This window comes from Rhinoderma darwinii, chromosome 1 (assembly GCF_050947455.1).
Source record: "Rhinoderma darwinii isolate aRhiDar2 chromosome 1, aRhiDar2.hap1, whole genome shotgun sequence".
Lineage (NCBI taxonomy): Eukaryota > Metazoa > Chordata > Amphibia > Anura > Rhinodermatidae > Rhinoderma > Rhinoderma darwinii.
This window is the reverse complement of record NC_134687.1, coordinates 253798703-253820437: the sequence shown is the minus strand read 5'-3', so window position 1 is coordinate 253820437 and position 21735 is coordinate 253798703. Positions and strand designations below refer to the sequence as shown.

The 21735-nt window shown below is 42.2% G+C and overlaps 10 pseudogenes; all 10 read right to left on the bottom strand.

Moving 5' to 3' along the window:
* Nucleotides 1–1575: 1575 nt before the first annotated feature.
* On the bottom strand, nt 1576–1694 carry LOC142737976 (5S ribosomal RNA; annotated as a pseudogene).
* Nucleotides 1695–1761: 67 nt separating this feature from the next.
* LOC142708988 (5S ribosomal RNA) lies at nt 1762–1880 on the bottom strand (annotated as a pseudogene).
* Nucleotides 1881–2133: 253 nt separating this feature from the next.
* On the bottom strand, nt 2134–2252 carry LOC142669781 (5S ribosomal RNA; annotated as a pseudogene).
* An 8762-nt stretch (nt 2253–11014) lies between these two features.
* Nucleotides 11015–11133, bottom strand: LOC142737189 (5S ribosomal RNA; annotated as a pseudogene).
* Nucleotides 11134–11200: 67 nt separating this feature from the next.
* Nucleotides 11201–11319, bottom strand: LOC142672974 (5S ribosomal RNA; annotated as a pseudogene).
* Nucleotides 11320–14627: 3308 nt separating this feature from the next.
* LOC142692940 (5S ribosomal RNA) lies at nt 14628–14746 on the bottom strand (annotated as a pseudogene).
* A 67-nt stretch (nt 14747–14813) lies between these two features.
* LOC142738472 (5S ribosomal RNA) lies at nt 14814–14932 on the bottom strand (annotated as a pseudogene).
* A 1290-nt stretch (nt 14933–16222) lies between these two features.
* Nucleotides 16223–16341, bottom strand: LOC142684263 (5S ribosomal RNA; annotated as a pseudogene).
* A 624-nt stretch (nt 16342–16965) lies between these two features.
* Nucleotides 16966–17084, bottom strand: LOC142696654 (5S ribosomal RNA; annotated as a pseudogene).
* Nucleotides 17085–17337: 253 nt separating this feature from the next.
* On the bottom strand, nt 17338–17456 carry LOC142686941 (5S ribosomal RNA; annotated as a pseudogene).
* Nucleotides 17457–21735: the final 4279 nt, after the last annotated feature.

The window sequence follows — 21735 nt, the reverse complement described above, 5'->3', positions numbered from 1 at the left end:
TTCAGTACGGGACAGTTGTCCTGCAGCGAGGCAGGGACTCCTAGCATCGTACATAAGTATGATGCTAGGAGCCCGGCTCCCTGCACTGTGTTCGGTCCGGTACTTGCGGCCGAAATACGTCCGTCAATTACGGACGTAATTAGTATGTGTGCACATACCCTTATTCTTTTGCGATTTGACGAGAAAAGGCACATTTCAGCTTAGAATGTCCATTAATTTTTAAAGCTTTAGTCTATTTTTATTTTTAATCGATTGTGAAACAAAATCTAAACTGCATAACAATAGGTCCACAGCACCACAGACAGTCTCCCACACTGGTACTAGCAAGGCCTTAGGCTGTGTAACTACTGTGATCTGACGAGAGCACGCACATTCAGCTTAGAATGACCATTGACATTAAATTCTTTAATCCATAGTCCTTTTTAATCTATTGTGAAACAAAATCTAAACGACAATAAAAAGTCAACCGCACCACGGATTCCCATACAGTCTCCCACACTGGTACTAGCGAGGTCTTAATGTGTTATTCTTCTGCGATTTGACGAGAAAAGGCACATTTCAGTGTAGAATGGCCATTAACTTTTAAAGCTTTAGTCTATTTTTATATTTATTCGATTGTGTAACAAAATCTAAACAACATAACAATAGGTCAACAGCACCACGGATTCCCAAACAGTCTCCCACACTGGTACTAGCTAGGCCTTAAGCCGTGTAACTCCTGCAATCTGCCGAGAACAGGCACATTCAGCTTAGAATGGCCATTGACATTAAATGCTTTTATCCATAGTACTTTTTAATCGATTGTGAAACTAAATCTAAACGACATAAAATGTCAACCGCACCACGGATTCCCAGACGGTTTCCCACACTGGTACTAGCCAGGTCTTAAAGTGTTATTCTTCTGCAATTTGACGAGAAAAGGCACGTTTTAGCTTAGAATGGCCATTGACATTAGATGCTTTAATCCATAGTCCTTTTTAATCGATTGTAAAACAAAATCTAAACGACATAATAAAAAGCCAACCGCACCACAGATTCCCAGACAGTCTCCCACACTGGTAATAGCAAGGACTTCAGCTGTGTAATGTCTGCATTCTGACGAGAGCAGGCACATTCAGCTTAGAATGGCCATTGACAATAAATGCTTTATTCCATAGTCCTTTTTAATCCATTGTGAAACAAAATCTAAACGACATAATGAAAAGTCATCTGCACCACGGATTCCCAGACAGTCTGCCATACAGGTACTAGCGAGAGCTTAAGCTGTGTAACTTCTGCAAACTGACGAAATCAGGCACATTCAGCTTAGAATGGCCATTGATATTAAATGCTTTAATCCATAGTCCTTTTTAATTGATTGTGAAACAAAATCTAAACGACATAATAGTTAGTCACCCTCACAACGGATTCCCAGACAGTCTCCCACACTGGTACTAGCGAGGCCTTAAGCTGTGTAACTTCTGCGATCTGACAAGCGCATGTACATTCAACTTAGAATGGCCATTGACATTAATGGCTTTAATCCATAGTACTTTTTTATCGATTGTGAAACAAAATCTAAACGACATAATAAAAAGCTAACTGCACCACGGATTCCCAGACAGTCTCCCACACTGGTACTAGCGAGGCCTTAAGCTGTGTAACTTCTGCGATCTGACGAGAGCAGGCACATTCAGCTTAGAATGGCCATTGACATTAAATGTTTTAATCCATAGTCCTTTTTAATCGATTGTGAAACAAAATCTAATTGACATAATAAAAAGCTAACTGCACCACGGCTTCCCAGGCAGTCTCCCACACTGGTACTAGCGAGGGCTTAAGCTGTGTAACTTCTGCGATCTGACGAGAGCAGGTACATTCAGCGTAGAATGGCCATTGACATTAAATGCCTTATTCAATAGTACTTTTTAATCGATTGTGAAACAAAATCGAAACGACATAATAAAAAGGCAACCGCACCACGGATTCCCAGACAGTCTCCCACACTGGTACTATCGAGGACTTAAGCTGTGTAACGTCTGCAATCTGACGAGAGGAGGCACATTCAGCTTAGAATGGCCATTGACATTAAATGTTTTAATCCATAGTCCTTTTTAATCGATTGTGAAACAAAATCTAAACTACATAATAAAAAGTCAACCGCACCACGGATTCCCAGACAGTCTCCCACACTGGTACTAGCGAGGCCTTAAGCTGTGTAATTTCTGGGATCGGATGAAATCAAGCACATTCAGCTTAGAATGGCCATTGACATGAAATGCTTTAATCCATAGTCCTTTTTAATCGATTGTGAAACAAAATCTAAACGACATAATAATTAGTCAACCGCACCACGGATTCCCGGACAGTTTTCCACACTGGTACTAGCGAGGCTTCAAGCTGTGTAATTTCTGTGATCTGACAGCAGCAGGTAAAATAAGCTTAGAATGGCCATTGACTTTAAATGCTTTAATCCATAGTCCTTTTTTAATTGATTGTTAAACAAAATCTAAACAGCATAACAATAGGTCAACAGCACCACGGATTCCAAGATGGTTTCCCACACGAGTACTAGCAGGGTCTTAAGCCATGTAACTTCTATAATCAGACAAGAGCAGGGAGAGCAGGTAAATTCAGCATAGAATGACCTGTGTCTTTTAAAACTTTAGTCCTTTTTAGTCGATTGTGAAATAAAATCTAAACTGCATAACAATAGGTCAACAGCACCATGGATAACCAGATAGTCTCCCACGCTGGTAATAGAAAGGTCTTAAGCCGTGTAACTTCTGCGATGTGACAAGAGCAGGCACATTTAACTTAGAATAGCCACAGACAGAAAACTTTAGCCCACAGTCCTTTTTTAAAAGATTGTGAAACAAAATCTAAACAACACAAAAATATGTGAACTGCACCACGGATTCCCAGACAGTCTCCCACACTGGTACTAGCAAGGGCTTAAGCTATATAACTTCTGCCAGCTGACGAGAGCAGGGACTTACAGCTTAGAATGGCCATTTACATTTAATGCTTTAATCCATAGTCCTTTTTTAATCGATTGTGAAAAAAATCTAAATGGCAAACAATTGGTCTACAGCAAAAAGGATTCCCCGACATCCTCCCATACTGGTACTAGCGAGATATTAATCTGTGTAACTTCTGCGATATGACAAGAGCAGGGACATTCAGCTTGGAACAGCCATTGACATTTAGGCTGGATTCACACGACCATGGAGTCCCTGCCTCTCCGTGGAACTACTGTCCCGTACTGAAAACATGATTACAGTACGGGACAGTTGTCCTGCAGCGAGGCAGGGACTCCTAGCATCGTACATAACTATGATGCTAGGAGCCCGGCTCCCTGCACTGTGTTCGGTCACTTCTTGCCGAAATACGTTCCGTCCATTACGGACATAACATGGTCGTATGAATCCAGCCTTAAAGCTTTATTCCATAGTCCTTTTTTAATCGATTGTGAAACAAAATCTAAATGACATAGCTTATGATCAACACTACCACAGATTCCTAGACAGTCTCCCACATTGGTACAAGTGAGGACTTAAGCCGGGTAACTACTGTGATCTAATGAAAGCAGGCACATTCAGCTTAAAGGGAATGTGTCGCAAATGAAACCTTTTTTTTTAAGTGTCGTTACTTATTTCTATTATATTTTTTAAGTTTTTTGCTGTATTTTTTATTTTTTCCGTATGGTGGAAAGTATTAAAAATTAAATAATAATTTGACATGTTTTCCAATGTTGGCCACCAGAGGGAGCACTTCCCAGAATTACAGCAAGGTGAATAAGGCAAAGCAACCTGACTCACAGCTGCTGTAAATGTGGGAGGGAACCTCACCCCCCCTCTCACAAGCCAGGTAAAGGTGTCTTCAAATTGCTAAGCAGTGTCTGGCAGCCATATTGGGTGTGATTCTGCAGCTGGAAGAAGTTAGGCTTTATTCAGACGAACGTGAATTACGTCCGTGCAACGCGCGTGATTTGCACGCGCGTTGCACGGACCTATATTAGTCTATGGGGCCGTGCTGACATGTCCGTGATTTTTACTCAGCGTGAGTCCGCTGAAAAAAAGTCACAACATGTCCGTTCTTTGGGCGTTTTTCGCGCATCACGCATCACGCACCCATTGAAGTCAATGGGTGCGTGAAAACCACGCATGTCGCACGGAAGCACTTCCGTGCGAACAGCATGATTCGCGCAACAGCTCTCAAAAGGATGAATGAAAACAGAAAAGCACCACGTGCTTTTCTGTTTACAAACATCCAAATGGAGTGTCATAATGATGGCGGCTGCGCGAAAAGCACGCAGCCGCGCATCATATGCTGCTGCCCCATGGAGCTGTTAAGTGGCTTTTGCGCACACAAAACGCCGCGTTTTTGCGTGCGCAAAAACGCCACGCTCGTGTGAATGAGGCCTTATAGGACACACCAAAAGGCTAAGTGTATGTTCACACGCTTACTAAACAAAGGGAAAACAGCTCCTGATTTTCAGCCATTTTTTAATCAAACTCGCGTTTTTTAACGGCCGTTTTTGGAGCTGTTTTTCTATAAAGTCAATGAAAAACGGCTCCAAAAACGTCCCAAGAAGTGATGTGCACTTCATTTTGGTCGGGCGTCTTTTTACGTGCCGTTTTTGGAAAACTGCCACGTAAAAAACGCCCTGTCGGAACAGAACGCCGTATTTCCCATTGAAACCAATGGGCAGATGCTTGTAGGCGTTCTGCTTCCGATTTTTCAGATGAAAACATTGTGTGTGAACATACCCCTAGGGTATGTGCACACGCTAACTGCATTTACGTCTGAAATGACGGAGCTGTTTTCAGGAGAAAACAGCTCCGTCATTTCAGACGTAATTGCTCGTACTTGCGTTTTGCAAGGCGTCAATTACGGCCGTAATTTGGAGCTGTTCTTCATTGAATTCAATGAAAAACGGCTCAAATTACGTCCCAAGAAGTGTCCTGCATATAATGTATATAAGTGTCCTGCACTTCTTTGCCGAGGCTGTTATTTTACGTGCCGTCTTTTGACAGCGACGCGTAAAATTACAGGTCATCGGCACAGTACGTCGGCAAACCCATTCAAATGAATGGTCAGATGTTTGCCGACGTATTGGAGCCGTCTTTTCAGGCGTAAATCGAGGTGTAAAACGCCTCGTTTACGCCTGAAAATAGGTCGTGTGAACCCAGCCTTAGAATGATGAAAGTGAAGTGAATGACTTTTCAGTTGACCGGTTCACACGCAGTGTATTTTACATGTTTTTTTTTTTTGCACATTTTACGTGCAAAAAAAAACACATAAAAAACGCTTGATTACACTTGATTTTGTGTGTTTGGGGGATGTGTGTGTGTGTGTTCTCGCCGCTGATTCTTCAAAACAGCTGATAAGCGGCTATGAAGTATCAGCGGCGCCCGTGCACATTCCACTCTGCCACACACACACACGGGAAAAGTCTTAAAGGGGTCGTCCAGGAAAACATGGCGCCGCACCTGTCCTCAGGTCGTGTGTGGTATTACAGCTCTGTCCTTTTCACTTCAATGGAGGTGAACTGCAATACCAGACACAACCTGAGGACAGGTGCGGCGCTGTGTCTCCAATCCGGACACCCCTTCTGTCCTGAGATGACCCGACGGGGGAGGCGGGTGTCAGAGCCACCCACCGCCATCACCGTAGACAGAACCACACAACTATGGCATGAGGGCAGGGCTTGTCCTGAGTGCACTGTCTCTTGTTATGGACAGAGTTATAGTCACATGAACCCCGTCTGATGAACCGGTAACCTAGGTCCGATCACATGACAGAGGGGGTCACCAAAAACCCTGTGCACCCTCAGCCCGTCCATCCAGCCCTTTCCTGGTTATATCTGCGTCTGGGAAAGCTGGGTGACCACCATTACCCCTCATACTGGAGTGTTTAGGGATGTGACTAATGAACCTCTCACACTCCAGTAGGAGGGGTAATGGTGGTCACACAGCTTTCCCAGACCCCTGAACGGTAAATCTGTCTAATTGTGCTGAGACTGAGAGGTTCATTAGTCACATCCCCAAATAGTCTCAGAACAACTAGAGGGATTTACCGTTCAGGAGTCTGGGAAAGCTGGGTGACCACCATTACCCCTCCTACTGGAGTGTGAGAGGTTCATTAGTCACATCCCTAAACACTCCAGTAGGAGGGGTAATGGTGGTCACCCAGCTTTCCCAGACGCAGATATAACCAAGAAAGGGCTGGATAGACGGGCTTCACACAAGGGAGGGGGGCGTCGGGTGGGGGTGCCCGTCGGGGGTCACGAGAGCGGGAGTCTGTGAGGTAGAGAGTGGGACATGCAGAGACACACATCTTACCTGCAGTGCAGCTGGTCTTCAAGATGGCGCCTGCTCTCTCCCTGCAAACAGCTGCTCTGCTCTGTCTGACTCTGACCTGCGTCTGCGCAGGACAGAGCCATAGTGCAAAGTCAATGGGACGGGTCCCGTTCATTGACTCCTATGGACTGAGCTGCCGTATTCCATGTCTGTATGTGTCGTTAATCGACACATACAGAAATGGAAAAAAAAATGGCAGCCCCCATAGGGAAGAAAAAGTGTAAAAATAAAAAAAAGTAACACACAAACACACAAATTAATACAAACGTTTTTAATAAAACACTAACATCAAACTGATATTAACCCCTTCCCCCTGCTGGCATTCTGGGCCCTAATGTCCAAGCCATTTTTTAGATTTTTCCATTGTCACATTCGAAGAGCTGTAACTTTTTTATTTTTGCGTCAGCATAGCTGTATAAGGTCTTGTTTTTTGCGGGACGACTTGCAGTTTTTATTGGTACCATTTGAGAGTAGATGCGACTTTTTGATCACTTTCTATCACATTTTTTTTAAGTCAGGATTAACAGAAAACAGCAATTTTTCCATTGTTTTTTATTTTATTTTTTATGGCGTTCACCGTGCGGGTTAAATAACGTAACAGCTTTATAGTCGGGGTCGTTACGGACGCGGCGATACCAAATATGTGTAACTTTTTTGCTTTATTGTAGTTTTTTTAATAGTAAAGCATTTTGTAAGGGGAAAAGCTGGGTTTTTCATTTTTTTTTTTTCACTTTTTTTTTTTATTAACTTTATTAAACTTTTTTTACTTTTTTACTAGTCCCACTAGGGGACTTCACTATCCTCCGATCGCTATTATAATACACTGCAATACTTTTGTATTGCAGTGTATTACTGCCTGTCCGTTTAAAACGGACAGGCATCTGCTAGGTCATGCCTGCGGCATGATCTAGCAGGCATTCGCTGCAGGCAGACCTGGGGGTCTTTATTAGACCCCCGGCTGCCATAGAAGACACAGACACTCGGCGATTTTATCGCCGGGTGTCAGTGAGATGAGAGGGCGCTCCCTCCCTCTCTCCAAAACCATTCAGATGCGGTGCTCGCTATTGTGCACCGCATCTGAAGGGTTAAACAGGTGAGATCGATACTAATATCGATCTCACCCGGCAGAGCAGGGACGCCCCCAGCCCTCAGCTGCTTCTGGCAGCTGAGAGCAGGGAGATTTCACGGCTCCCTGCTCTGTTTACTTTATTCTACAGCAGCGACGTAGTTTGGCGGCGCTCTAGAATAAAGCCCACTAATGACCGCCGTAAAAAGACATATCGGCGGTCATTAAGGGGTTAAAAAAAAAATTTGGGTGACACTGTTCCTTTAAATTGGACATTGACTTTTAAAACTTAAGTCCATAGTCCTTTTTAATCGATTGTGAAACAAAATCTAAACTGCATAACAATAGGTCAACAGCACCACAGATTCCCAGACAGTCTCCCACAGTGATACTAGAGAGTTAAGCCATTAAACTACTGCGATCTGACAAGAGCAGGCACATTCAGCTTAGAATTGCCATTGACTTCAAAAGCTTTTATCCATAGTCCTTTTTTAACTCCTTAACGCCGAAGGACGGATATATCCGTCCTCAGCAGCTGCTAGTTCGCGCAGGAGGACGGATATATCCGTCCTGTGATGGCGCGGGTACTGTCACTGTACCCACGCGATCAGCAGCAGGAGCACGGCTGTTATACTCAGCCTGGCTCCTGCTGCAACTGCCGGAATCGAAGCGCGCTCCGATTCCGGCAGTTTAACCCATTAAATGCCGCTGTCAATAGTGACAGCGGCATCTAATGTGTTTGACAGAGGGAGGGGGCTCCCTCTGTCACCCGATCGGCGCCCCCGCAAACAAATCGCGGGTCGTCGTCGGGTTTCCATGACAGCCGGGGGTCTAACAAAGACCCCCAGGCTGCCTTCAGCATCTGCCTGTTAGGCGATGTCGGAGGCATGACCTAACAGATTGCCTGTCAGTTTTACACTGACAGGCAATAATGCTTTGGTATACGAAGTATACCAAAGCATTATATATGCGATCGGCATATCGCATAGTGAAGTCCCCTGGTGGGACTTAAAAAAAAAAAAATGTCAATCAGTTAAATAAAGTTTGTAGAAAAAAATAATAATAATTACAGTCAAAATCAAATACTTTTTGCCCAAAAAGTGGTTTTATTCAGTAAAAGTGTCAAAACAAATAACACATACACATATATGGTATCCCCGCGATCGTAACAACTTGACCAATAAAATGAACACATTAATTAAACCGCCGGATGAACGGCGTCCAAAAAAAACGCAAAATACAACGGCAAAATTCTCTCTTTTCTTCCATTCCCCCCATAAAAAATAAAATAAAAGTTAATCTATAAGTCCTATGTACTCCAAAATAGTACTAATGAAAACTACACATTGGCCCGCAAAAATCAAGCCCACATACGGCCACATCGACGGAAAAATAAAAAAATGACGGCTCTTGGAATGCGGCGATGCAAAAACAAGTAATTTTTTTCTAAAAGGGTTTTTATTGTGCAAACGTAGGAAAACATATAAAACCTTTACATATTTGGTATCCCCGTAATCGTGCCGCCCCATAGAATAAAGTTAACATGTTATTTACGCTGCATAGTAAACTGCGTAAATTTATAACGTGAAAATTAATGCTGGAATAGCTGCTTATTTTCAATTCTCTCCTAAAATAAAGTTAATAAAAGTTAATCAATATGTTATAAGCATCTAAAAATGGTGCAATTACAAAATACAACTCGTCCCGCAAAAAACAAGCCCTTATACGGCTATGTTGACGGAATAAAAAAAAAGTTACGACTCTTGGAATGCAACCGTGAAAAAACAAAAAATAATCCTTGGTCATTAACGTGCAAAATGGTCCGGTCATTAAGGGGTTAATCGATTGTGAAAAAAACTCTAAACGTCAAACAATAGGTCTACAGCAAAACAGATTCCCAGACCGCCTCCCAAACTGGTACTAGCGAGGTCTTAATATGTGTAACTTCTGCGATCTGACGAGAGAAGGCACATTTAGCTTAGAATGGCCATTGACATTTAAAGCTTTAGTCCATAGTCCTTTTTTAATCGATTGTGAAACAAAATCTGAACAACATAGTTGGAGGTCAACAGCACCATGGATCCGCACACTATCTCCCACACTACTACTAGCAACGTATTAACCCCTTAACGCCGAAGGACGGATATATCCGTCCTCAGCAGCTGCTAGTTCGCGCAGGAGGACGGATATATCCGTCCTGTGATGGCGCGGGTACTATGACTGTACCCACACGATCAGCGGCAGGAGCACGGCTGTTCTACACAGCCTGGCTCCTGCTGCAACTGCCGGAATCGAAGCGCGCGCCGATTCCGGCAGTTTAACCCATTAAATGCCGCTGTCAATAGTGACAGCGGCATTTAATGTGTTTGACAGAGGGGGGAACTCCCTCTGTCTCCCGATCGGCGCCCCCGCAAACAAATCGCGGGTCGCCGTCAGGTTTCCATGACAGCCGGGGGTCTAACAAAGACCCCCAGGTCTGTCTTCAGCATCTGCCTGTTAGGCGATGCCAGAGGCATGACCTAACAGGTTGCCTGTCAGTTTTACACTGACAGGCAATAATGCTTTGGTATACGAAGTATACCAAAGCATTATATATGCGATCGGCACATCGCATAGTGAAGTCCCCAAGTGGGACAAAAAAAAAAAATGTAAAACAGTTAAATAAAGTTTGTTAAAAAAAAAAAAAAAAAAAATTACAGTCAAAGTCAAATAAAACTACTTTTTTGCCCCAAAAAGTGGTTTTATTTAATAAAACGGTCAAAACAAATCACACATACACATATATGGTATCCCCGCGATCGTAACAACTTGACCAATAAAATGAACACATTAATTAAACTGCCGGATGAACGGCGTCCAAAGAAAACGCAAAAAACAACGGCAAAATTCTCTCTTTTCTCCCATTCCCCCCATAAAAAATAAAATAAAAGTTAATCTATAAGTCCTATGTACCCCAAAATAGTACTAATGAAAACTACACATTGTCCCGCAAAAATCAAGCCCACGTACGGCCACATCGACGGAAAAATAACAAAATGACGGCTCTTGGAATGCGGCGATGCAAAAACAAGTAATTTTTTTCTAAAAGGGTTTTTATTGTGCAAACGTAGAAAAAACATATAAAACCTTTACATATTTGGTATCCCCGTAATCGTGCCGACCCATAGAATAAAGTTAACATGTTATTTACGCTGCATAGTAAACGGCGTAAATTTATAACGTGAAAATTAATGCTGGAATAGCTGCTTATTTTCAATTCTCTCCTAAAATAAAGTTAATAAAAGTTAATCAATATATTGTAAGCATCTAAAAATGGTACAATTACAAAATACAACTCGTCCCGGAAAAAACAAGCCCTTATACGGCTATGTCGACGGAATAAAAAAAGAGTTACGACTCTTGGAATGCGACCGTGAAAAAACAAGAAATAATCCTTGGTCATTAACGTGCAAAATGGCCCGGTCATTAAGGGGTTAAGCCAGGTAACTACTGTGATCTAACGAACACAGACACATTCAGTTTAAAATGGCCATTAACTTTTAAAACTTTAGTTCATAGTCCTTTTCAATCGATTGTGTAACAAACTCTAAACTGTATAACGAAAGGTCAACCGCACCACGGATTCCCAGACAGCTTCCCACACTGGTACTAGCGAGGCCTTAAGCTGTGTAACTTCTGCGATCTGACGAGAGCAGGCACATTCAGCTTAGAATGGCCATTGACATGAAATGCTTTAATCCATAGTCCTTTTTAATCGATTGTGAAACAAAATCTAAACGACATAATAAAAAGTCAACCGCACCACGGATTCCCAGGCAGTCTCCCACACTGGTACTAGAGAGGCCTTAAGCTGCGTACTTTCTGCGATCTGGCGAGAGCAGGCACATTCAGCTTAGAATGGCCATTGACAATAAATGCTTTAATCCATAGTCCTTTTTAATCGATTGTGAAACAAAATCTAAGCTACATCGACTTACCTGCAAATGCCGATGCTGCTGCAGAATCATCTGTAGCCTCTGGTGCCGATGTGTCCTCGCTCGTCTGACACGATGCAGGACCTGGGGAAGTGACGTCACAACGTGATCTGCCAGAAGCTGGGCGTTCTGAAGAGAAGTGGATGATACTTCTCGTCAGAACGCCCAGCTAGTAAAAGAAGTAAAAACGCCCCGATGTACGCACATAATACACGCCCAGTTGTACTTTTACTTTTCAACACGCCCAGTTGTACTTTTGCAAGCTTCATTTGCATAAATACAAAAATGGTCATAACTTGGCCAAAAATGCTCGTTTTTTTTAAATAAAAACGTTACTGTAATCTACATTGCAGCGCCTATCTGCTGCAATAGCAGATAGGGGTTGCAAAATCTGGTGACAGAGCCTCTTTAAATGCGTTAATCCATAGTCCTTTTTAATCGATTGTGAAACAAAATCTAAACGACATAATAAAAAGTCAACCGCACCACGGATTCCCAGACATCCTCCCACACTGGTACTAGCGAGGACTTAAGTTGTGTAACTTCTGACGAGAGCAGACACATACAGCCAGGGGTGTAGCTAAAGGCTCATGGGCCCCGATGCAAGAATTCTTACTGGGCCCCCCCCCCCTGCAAACTTCTCATGGCCGACGGTCCGCAGCTTTCAGCTGAATCGCTGGGTCTCCTAAGTGACCCAACAATGCAGCACTAGCAGCCGGGGGCGTCACTATGGCTGGGTTCACACACCCTATTTACGGATGTAATTCGGGCGTTTTGGCATTGAATTACGTCCGAAAATGCGGCTCAAAAGCGTTGGCAAACATCTGCCCATTCATTTGAATGGGTCTTACGATGTTCTGTGCCGACGGTCATTTTTTTTACGCGCCGCTGTCTAAAGGCGGCGCGAAAAAAAGATGCCCGCGTCAAAGAAGTGCCTGTCACTTCTTCAGACGTAAATGGAGCCGTTTTTCATGGACTCCATAGAAAAACAGCTCCAATTACGTCCGTAATGGACGCAGCGAAAGACGCCTGCACATGCCATTATGGCTGAAATTACGGTGCTGTTTTCTCCTGAAAACAGCACCGTAATTTCAGCCGTAACAGACGCTGCCGTGTGAACATACCCTCAGGGCTTAAAATGTCAGGGAAAATAGCCCCAATACATATGTGTCCGTCCAAAAAAAAGTGTGTGTATAGCATATCTATAGCACTACGACCCTATAAACTATGGATAGGATTAGATACGGTGGCTCAGCAGACAGTATCACACATGATAGGATTAGATACAGTGGCTCAGAAGGCAGTATCACACATGAGAGGATTAGATACAGTGGCCCAGCAGACAGTATCACACATGATAGGATTAGATACAGTGGCTGAGCAGACAGTATCACACATGATAGGATTAGATACATAGCTCAGCAGACAGTATCACACATGATAGGATTAGATACAGTTGCTCAGCAGACAGTACCACACATGATAGGATTAGATACAGTGGCTCAGAAGGCAGTATCACACATGATAGGATTAGATACAGTGGCTCAGCAGACAGTATCACACATGATAGGATTAGATACACAGCTCAGCAGACAGTATCACACATGATTGGATTAGATACACAGCTCAGCAGACAGTATCACACATGATTGGATTAGATACACAGCTCAGCAGACAGTATCACACATGATTGGATTAGATACAGGGCCCAGCTCGCTGACATTGTGGCAGGTAAGAATAATAATAATTTTGCTTCTTTATGTGTTACTGATTATTTTTGTGTGTTTGTGTTTTTTTACAGGTTCGGTTGTTGGACTTCGGATACGAGGACTTCTATGATGGCGTTTTTTTTATTCTCAATAAAATGGTTAATGAGGGTTGTGTTTTTTTATTTCAATAAAAAAAAAATTCTATGTGCTTGTATCTTTTTAAACTTTATTATCACCGCCTTAGTAATGGCCGCTGGCTGATTGACAACCTCCATTACTAAGGCGAGGCTTAATGTTAGCCGGTGCAGAGGCTACACTAACCCCCATTATTACCCCAGTACCCACCGCCACCAGGAGTACTGGGAAGAGCCGGGTACGAACCAGTACCCGACCATCTGTAGTGACGGGCAGGCACCGGGGTGGCCGCAGGCTGATAGTATTAGGCTGGGGAAGGCCAAAAACAGTGGCACCTACCACCCTGGTAATGCTGCCTGCTGCTGCTGTGTTGTATCTGGCTGGTTATGAAAATTGGGAGGGACCCCACATAGTTCTTTCCAATTTTTTATTTTTTTTTTTAAATGACGTGGGTTCCCCCTCATTTTTCATAACCAGCCAGATACAATAAAGCAGTAGCAGCCTAGCATTACCAGGGTGGGAAGGGCCACTGTTTTTGGCCTTTCCCCTCCTGATAATACCAGCCTGCGGCCACCCCAGTGGCCGACCATCACTACAGATGGTCAGGTAATGGATTGTACCCGGCTCTTCCCAGCACCCCTGGTGGCGGTGGGTACTGGGGTAATGAATGGGGTTAGTGTTAGCCTCTGCACCGGCTAACACTAAGCCCCGCCTTAGCAATGGACGTCGTCAATCAGCCGGCGGCCATTACTAAGGTGGTAGTAATATAGTTTAAAAAAAAAACACAAATACATAGAAAACATATTTTATTGAAATAAAAAAAAAACCCACACAGCCCTCATTAACCATTTTATTAATAATAAAAAAAAAGCTGTCATCGAAGTAGTCCTGGAATCCAACGTAGTCCAACGACCGAACCTGTAAGAAAACACACAAAAAATTATTAGTAACACATGTGTTAGGCATAGATACAGGGCCCATGTGTGATCCTGTCTGCTGGGCCCTGTATCTAAGCCTACCACACTGTAGGTTTAGATACAGGGCCCCAGCACACAGTAATCTTATACTGTATAAGATTACTGTCTGCTGGACCCTGTATCTAAGCCTACGTTGTGGTAGGCTTAGATACAGGGTCCCACAGACAGTATCACACATGGGCCCTGTATCTAAGCCTAACACATGTGTTACTAATAATTTTTTTGTGTGTTTTCTTACAGGTTCGGTCGTTGGACTACGTTGGATTCCAGGACTACTTCGATGACAGCTTTTTTTTTATTATTAATAAAATGGTTAATGAGGGCTGTGTGGGTTTTTTTTTTATTTCAATAAAATATTTTTTCACAGTATCCACAGTCCTTTTTAATCGATTGTGAAACAAAAGCTAAACGACATAATAAAAAGTCAACCGCACCACGGATTCCCAGACAGTCTCCCACACTGGTACCAGCAAGGCCTTAAGCTGTGTAACTTCTGTGATCTGACGAGAGCAGGCACATTCAGCTTAGAATGGCCATTGACGTTAAATGCTTTAATCCATAGTCCTATTTAATCTATTGTGAAACAAAAGCTAAACGACATAATAAAAAGTCAACCGCAACACGGATTCCCAGACAGTCTCCCACACTGGTACTAGCGAGGCCTTAAGCTGTGTAACTTCTGCGATCGGACGAGAGCAGGCACATTCAGCTTAGAATGGCCATTGACATTAAATGCTTTAATCCATAATCCTTTTTAATCAATTGTGAAACAAAACCTAAACATAATAAAAAGTCAACCGCACCACGGATTCCCAGACTGGTACTAGCGAGGCCTTAAGCTGTGTAACTTCTGCGATCTGACGAGAGCAGGCACATTCAGCTTAGAATGGCCATTGACATTAAATACTTTAATCCATAGTCCTTTTTAATCGATTGTGAAACATAATCTAAATGACATAATGAAAAGTCAACCACTGCACGGATTCCCAGACAGTCTCCCACACTGGTACTAGCGAGGCCTTAAGCTGTGTAACTCCTGCGATCTGACGAGAGCAGGCACATTCAGCTTAGAATGGCCATTGACATTAAAGGGAATGTGTTGCCAGCAAAACATGTTTTTTTTTTTTAGTTAAACAGTTAGTGTATAGGTGATTAAACATTGTTCTAATTATTATTATTTTTTTCACGAGTCAGGAAATATTATAAATTGGATTCAATTTATAATATTTCCCAGCACTGGTCACTAGATGGAGCCATTCCCAAAATTGCAGCATTTCATGTGGTAAAGCAACCACATTGCTTTATGCTTCAAAATTGGGAAAAAATCCCTCGCTCTAGTGAGCTCTCAGAATCCCCCCCTCCTTTATCCTGGCTAGTGCCGGGAGAAACGAGGGGTTTGAACGGTCTAACCTCCTAGACTGTGTGTCGCCATTTTTTGAGCTAACACACAGTGTAGAAGGTTAACATACAGTAGTAAAACACACTGAAACACGAACATACATAGAAATAACTTACCTGCTCCAGTCGCCGCCGCTCCCTCCGGTCCATCCACTCCGTCTGCTGCCGCTGCTCCATGTGCACAAGTCCAGAAGCCGCGACCGGTAGTAGTAATCTTACTGTCCGGCCGCGACTTCCGGTCCACAGGAAAATGGCGCCGGACGGCGCGCATTTCAAATTGAACTGTGTGGGAGTGGCGCATGCGCCGTTCCCACACTGCGGCGTACACGATAGTGGATGGAACGGGCCCCGTTCGCAGTCCCTATGGGACTGGAGCTGCCGTATTCCATGTCTGTATGTGTCGTTAATCGCAAAAATGGCAGCCCCCATAGGGAAGAAAAAGTGTAAAAATAAAAAAAAGTAACACACAAACACACAAATTAATCCAAACGTTTTTAATAAAGCACTAACATCTTTAACATATTAAAAAAAACTTTTTGGTGACACTGTTCCTTTAAATGCTTTTATCCATAGTCCTTTTTAAACGATTGTGAAACAAAATCTAAACGACATAATAAAAAGTCAAAAGCTCCACGGATTCCCAGACAGTCTCCCACACTGGCACTAGCGAGGCCTTAAGCTGTGTAACTTCTGTGATCTGATGAGAGCAGGTACATTCAGCTTAGAATGGCCATTGACATCAAATGCTTTAATCCATAGTCCTTTTTAATCTATTGTGAAACAAAATCTAAACGACATAATAAAAAGTCAACCGCAACACGGATTCCCAGACAGTCTCCCACACTGGTACTAGCGAGGACTTAAACTGTGTAACTTCTGCGATCTGACGAGAGCTGGCACATTCAGCTTAGAATGGCCATTGACTTTAAGAGCTTTAATCCATAGTCCTTTTTTATCGATTGTGAAACAAAATCTAAACGACATAATAAAAAGGCAACCGCACCACGGATTCCCAGACAGTCTCCCACACTGGTACTACAAGGCCATAAGCAGTGTAACTTTTGTGATCTGACGAGCACAGGCACATTCAGCATAGAATGGCCATTGACATTAAATGCTTTCATCCATAGTCCTTTTTAATCGATTGTGAAACAAAATCTAAACGACATAATAAAAAGTCAACCGCACCACGAATTCCAAGACAGTCTCCCACACTGGTACTAACGAGGCCTTAAGCTGTATAACTTCTGCGAACTGACGAGAGCATGCACATTTAGCTTAGACTGGCCATTGACTTTAAATGCTTTAATCCATAGTCCTCTTTAATCGATTGTGAAACAAAATCTAAACGACATAATAAAAATTCAACCACACCACGGATTCCCAGACAGTCTCCCACACTGGTACTAGCGAGGCCTTAAGCTGTGTAATTTCTGCGATCTGACGAGAGCAGGCACATTCAGCTTAGTATAGCCATCGCCATTAAATACACTAATCCATAGTCCTTTTTAATCGATTGTGAAACAAAATCTAAACAACATAATAAAAAGTCAAACACACCACGGATTCCCAGACAGTCTCCCACACTGGTACTAGCGAGGGCGCAAGCTGTGTAACTTCTGCGATCTGACGAGAGCAGGCACATTCAGCTTAGAATGGCTATTGACATTAAATGCTTTAATCCATAGTCCTCTTTAATCGATTGTGAAACAAAATCTAAATGACATAATAAAAAGTCAACCGCACCTTGGATTCCCAGACAGTCTCCCACACTGGTACTAGCGAGGCCTTAAGCTGTGTAACGCCTGTGATCTGATGAGAACAGGCACATTCAGCTTAGAATGGCCATTGACATTAAATGCTTTTATCCATAGTCCTCTTTAATCGATTGTGAAACAAAATCTAAACAACATAATAAAAAGCCAACAGCTCCACAGACAGTCTCCCACACTGGTATTAGCGAGGCCTTAAACGGTGTAACTTCTGCAATCTGACGAGAGCAGGCACATTCAGCTTAGAATGGCCATTGACATTAAATATTTTAATCCATAGTCCTTTTTAATCTATTGTGAAACAAAATCGAAACAACATAATAAAAAGGCAACCCCACCACGGATTCCCAGACAGTCTCCCACACTGGTACTAGCGAGGCCTTAAGAAGTGTAACATCTGCAATCTGATGAAAGCAGGCACATTCAGCTTAGAATGGCCATTTACATGAAATTCTTTAATCCATAGTCCTTTTTAATCGGTTGTGAAACAAAATCTAAACGACATAATAAAAATTCAACCGCACCACGGATACCCAGACAGTCTCCCACATTGGTACTAGCGAGGCCTTAAGCTGTGTAACTTCTGCGATCTGACAAGAGCAGGCACATTCAGCTTAGAATGGCCACTGACATTAAAGGGGGTGTCCCAAGTTGACTCAAATTTTTTTTTTTAAAACATTCTAAGCAGGAAATGAATTTGAAAACATTTGCTGTTAAAAAAATTTAAAAATTCATTTCCTAAGTGCCTTTTTCTTACACTTGATAACTCAGCAAGTGCTGGTTATCTTTTCTAAAAAGGGGCGTGAGCAGCTTGATGTCAATCAAGCCGCTCCGCTCTGCAGTGTGCGCGCTCCCGATGTTGCTAGATACTGTAGTTCTAGCAACAGCGGGAGAATGTTCGTCTCAAGCGGGCATGGTAAGCCCGATTGAGACGAACTTACCGTGAATGTACTGTACACTACACTACACTACATTCACCCCGTTTCGGCAAACAACTTCTCCCCCCCCCCCAACCCTGTCAATACATGTAATGTTTGTAGCCGCCGTACCGGTGCTGCATCAGCACCCGGCGAACAACTAAAAATATATAAAAAAAATAAACTCACCTAAGACGTTCTAACGGCGCTCTGAACGGTCCCGTCACTTGCCATCTTCCTTCTTCTTGGCGCCGCTCGCATTCATAGTAATAATGCGTTGTGGCGCAGATGACGTAATCATATCAGGCCTACATGATTACGTCATCTGCGCCCACCGCTCTGTTATTGTGAATGGGAGAAGAAAAGTGACGGGACCGTTCAGCTCTTCGTGGGAACGTCTTAGGTGAGTTTATTTTTGTATGTATGTTGTCGTATGTATGTATGTATGTATGTATGTGTATATGTGCATGTATGTATGTATGTTTGCATGTATGTATGTTTTCTTGTATGTATGTTGTCGTGTTTGTATGTGTATATGTGCATGTATGTATGTTTGCATGTATGTATGTTTGCTTGTATGTATGTTTTCATGTATGTATGTGTATATGTGCATGTATGTTTGCATGTATGTATGTTTTCATGTATGTATGTATGTATGTTTGCATGTATGTATGTTTTCTTGTATGTATGTTTTCATGTAGGTATGTTTGCATGTATGTATGTTTGTATGTATGTTTTTGTAAAGGGAAGTGTTTTATACATTTATATCTATATACATGTGAGTGTAGATATATATAGATTTGTCCCTCCAGAAAGGTGTATACCCATCCCCCTATTAGATAATGGTATTCCATGTGGCCCAGGCCCCTCCCTTTCACGTGCATGAGCCTGTGAGGTCACACAGGAGTGCACGGGGAGGTTTAAAAGGACAATCTTTCCCAAAGCTCACTCTCTTGTTCCTGCTCCCCAACTCCACTAAGGGTCTCCTCTTCCCTCCTGGCCTGCTCATGGCCCTTGCTGAGAGACCACACCAACGTGTACCACATGGACTGCTAAGTATCCACGTGTAGCAGCAGCTACACGTTATGTTCTCCCCCTAACCCTTTATCCTCCTGCTGTCCCTGGTAACCCTTGCTATTAACCCTTAGAGTATAGGGAAAGCTATATTAGGAGGGAGTGATACAGAAATAGTTAGCGTGTATTGGATTGTAACGTAACTGTATTCATGTGTATGTTTAGGTATGTGGGTGGAGGCATAACATAGGATACCGTGTTTATACTGTACTACGTATAGTGTGAGTATACTCCGTATATATTAACGTGTTATGTGTATTCGGGTATACTGACACTATACTGTGATCAGTTAATGTGTTCTGTGTTTGGTGCATTTTATATGCAAGTGTGATTATTGTTAGTAATAAATATTACCCTTTATTTACTATACAATTGTATTTATTGTACGGTCCTATTCCCTTGAGTAGCCGCTAAAGCAATTAGATCAACGTTAGTATAAGGAAAAGGTAGGGGAACTAGGCATAACCCTAGTGACCCTGATTATAAAGGCGGTAGTAATAGTGGGCGACCAAGTAGGTGAAACCCAGCTATTATACCAGCCCTTGTACACACGTGGGTGAGTGTGTAGTAAGAAAGTGAGCATATATATATTATATTTAGTTATATGTATATAGAGCCCTTTTACAGTTTGTATGTATGTTGTCATGTTTGTATGTATATATGTACATGTTTGTATGTATGGTTGAATGCTTGTATGTATGTTTGCTTGTATGTATGTTTGCTTGTATGTATGTATGTTTGCTTGCATGTATGTATGTTTTCTTGTTTGTATGTGTATATGTGCATGTATGTATGCTTGTTTGCTTGTATGTTTGCTTGCATGTATGTATGTTTGCTTGCATGTATGTATGTTTGCTTGTATGTTTGTATGTATGTTTTCTTGTATGTATGTTGTCATGTTTGTATGTTTGCATGTATGTATGTTTGCTTGTATGTATGTTGTCATGTTTGTATGTGTATGTATGTATGTTTGCTTGTATGTATGTTTTCTTGTATGTATGTTGTCATGTTTGTATGTGTATATGTGTATGTATGTTTGCTTGCATGTATGTATGTTTGCTTGCATGTATGTTTGCTTGCATGTATGTTTGCTTGTATGTATGTTTGCATGTGTGTGTTCTTGCATGTATGTTGTCATGTTTGTATGTGTATGTTTGTGTGTATGTATGTTTGCTTGTATGTTTGTATGTATGTTATGTTTGTATGTGTATGTATGTATGTTTGCTTGTATGTATGTATGTTTGCTTGTATATTTGTATGTGTATATGTACCTGTATGTTGTCATGTTTGTATGTGTATGTTTGCATGTATGTATGTATGTTTGCATGTATGTATGTTTTCTTGTATGTATGTTGTCATGTTTGTATGTGTATATGTGCATGTACGTTTTCATGTATGTATGGTTTCATGTATGTATGTATGTTTGCTTGTTTGCTTGCATGTATGTATGTTTGCTTGCATGTATGTATGTTTGCATGTATGTTGTCATGTATGTATGTTTGCTTGTATGTATGTTTGCTTGTATGTTTGCATGTATGTATGTTTGCATGCATGTATGTTTGCATGCATGTATGTATGTTTGTATAAATGTCTGTATGGCCATGTATGATACTGTCTGCTGGCGCCCTGTATCTAAGCCAACTTTGACGCAGGCTTCTATACATGGTATAACAGTCAGTATCACACATGAAAGTGAAAATAAGCCTACGACATGTTTTATTTTATTTTTTTTATATTTTTTATTTTTTTACAGGTTTGGTGTTTGGAATACGTTGGTTTCGAGGACTACTTAGATGACGCTTTTTTTCCATCAATAAAATGGTTAATGAGGGTTGTGTTGGGGTGTTTTATTTCAATAAAATATTTTATCTATATCTTTGTATTTTATTTTCAAGTTTTATTACTATCACTTTAGTAATGGCCGCTGTCTGAGTGACAAGGTCCATTACTAAGGGGAGGCTTAGTGTTAGCCGGTACAGAGGCTAACACTAAACACCATTATTACCCCGGTACCCATCACCACCAGGGGTGCCGGGAAGAGCTATTGTGATGGTCGGGGTCTGGGGCGGCCGCAGGCTGGTATTATGAGGCTGGGAAGGGCCAAAAACAGTGGACCTTCCCACCGTTGTAATGCTAGGCTGCTGCTGCTGTGTTGTATCCGGCTGGTTATAAAAATGGGGGGGACCCCACGTCATTTTTTTTAATTATTTATTTATTATTTTTATCAAAAAGACATGGGGTTCCACCCAATTTATCATAACTAGCCACAAACAACACAGTGTTATTAGCCTGGGAATGTACTAAACCAGTGGCCCCTCCCACCCGTGTAATGCCAGGCTGCTGCGGCCTTGTATATGGCTGGTTATTAA